This window comes from Eumetopias jubatus, unplaced genomic scaffold, assembly GCF_037043125.1.
Source record: "Eumetopias jubatus isolate StellerSeaLion01/CBP00866 unplaced genomic scaffold, mEumJub1_p1.0 scaffold_1, whole genome shotgun sequence".
In the NCBI taxonomy this organism is placed as follows: Eukaryota; Metazoa; Chordata; class Mammalia; order Carnivora; family Otariidae; genus Eumetopias; species Eumetopias jubatus.
Genome location: NW_028274807.1, coordinates 207,754,282 through 207,756,165, shown reverse-complemented (window position 1 = coordinate 207,756,165; position 1,884 = coordinate 207,754,282). Strand labels below are relative to the sequence as shown.

The 1,884-nt window shown below is 42.5% G+C and overlaps 1 pseudogene; it reads left to right on the top strand.

Moving 5' to 3' along the window:
• Positions 1 to 636: 636 nt before the first annotated feature.
• Positions 637 to 1,569, top strand: LOC148165168 (olfactory receptor-like protein OLF4; annotated as a pseudogene).
• Positions 1,570 to 1,884: the final 315 nt, after the last annotated feature.

Here is a 1,884-nt window from a genome sequence, read left to right as displayed (position 1 = left end):
ACCTATTTACTCTATCCTTCTAACCACCTGTCACCATCTGAAATGATACATATTTTGAAGATTTCATTTATTTATTTGACGGAGAGAGAGAGAGCGAGCAGAGGGAGAGGGAGAGGGAAAGAGAGAGAATCCCAAGCAGACTCCATGCTCAGCATAACAGGGTGCAGAGCTTGATTCCACAACCCTGAGATCATGACCTGAGCCAAAACCGAGTCAGACACAAAACCAACTGAACCACCCAAATGTTCCCATCTGAAATGATACTCAATTTTATTATTTTATTATTAGCTCCATCATTGAATTTTAGGGACATTTGTTCTTTAACGCCCTATACTCCTTGCCTAAACAATGCCTAAAACATGGTCAGCACTTCATTTATATCCTTTAAAATTGGAGGGCTATCTCATTAACTGTGGAATACATGACCCATTAGGGGGAAAAAGTATTAGAGGAAAAATTGAATAAGTAAGATGACATGGGGATCCCCTACAGGAGACCATACCCATAAACAAAATATTAAAATAAATTTCTGAACTGCAAAATATAAAAAGTACCATTTCAAATCTGTGAGTAATGCACGATTGTATGAAAATCAGTCATGCTATTTCCCTCTTTCCTGGAAGTCACCTCCACTACATGGAACCAGGCAATGATACACCAATTTCAGAATTTCTTCTTCTGGGATTTTCAGAGAGAATAGAACTGCAACCCCTCGTATTTGGGTTTTTTTCTCTCCATGTACCTGATCACTGTGTTTGGGAACCTGCTCATCATCCTGACCATTAGTTCTGACTCCGCCCTCCACACCCCCATGTACTTCTTCCTCGCCAACCTGTCCTTTGTAGACATCTGCTTCACTTCTACCACCATCCCCAAGATGCTGTGGAACATCCAGACTCAGAGCAAAGGGATCACCTATGCAGGCTACATCACACAGATGTACTTTTTCACACTCTTTGCTGTGTTGGATGTCTTTCTCCTGAGTGTGATGGCCTATGACCAGTTTGTGGCCATCTGTCATCTCCTGGACTACACAGTCATCATGAACCCCCAGCTCTGTGGACTGCTGGTTTTGGTGTCCTGGATCATGTCTATCCTGAATTCCTTGTTACAAAGTTTAATGATGCTGCGGCTGTACTTGTGCACACACTTCCAAATCCCCCACTTTTTTTGTGAACTCAGTGAGATGGTCCAACTTGCCTGTTCTGACACCTTTCTTAATAATGTGGTGATGTATTTTGCAGCTGTCCTGCTGGGTATGGCGCTTTTGCTGGGATCCTTCACTCTTACTCTAAGATTGTTTCCTCCATACATGGAATCTCATCAGCTCAGGGCAAGTATAAAACATTCTCCACCTGTGCGTCTCACCTCTCCATTGTCTCCTTATTTTATTGTACAATCCTAGGAGTGTACCTTAGCTCTGCTGCTCCCCAGAGCTGCCACTCAAGTGCAGTAGCCTCGGTGATGTACACGGTGGTCACGCCCATGCTGAACCCCTCCATCTACAGCCTGGGGAACAAAGACATAAAACGGGCTCTGAAAAGAATTGTTGGGGTTCCAGTAATTTAAGGGTCAGTGGTCTTGGGGTTGAAGAAGTGCCCATGATTGCAGGGCTCACAGCCTCAGAGGCAGAAACTGCTATTCTTCTATCAGACTGAGGAAGTAAAATCTGCTCCTTCTATTTATTTCCTAGAATTTTCATTTGTTTGAATTCAACGTCTCCATACATTTAAGTACTTACTTTATTAAGCTTCTGCTCTGTTTGATATATAAACAGTTTCCCCTTTCTCCATTTTCATATGTTCCTAATGTTTTCCTCAACCTTGGATCACAAATGCCTAGAAATCTCTGTGTCTTACATGGGGCAAGTTGGATTTCTTAAAA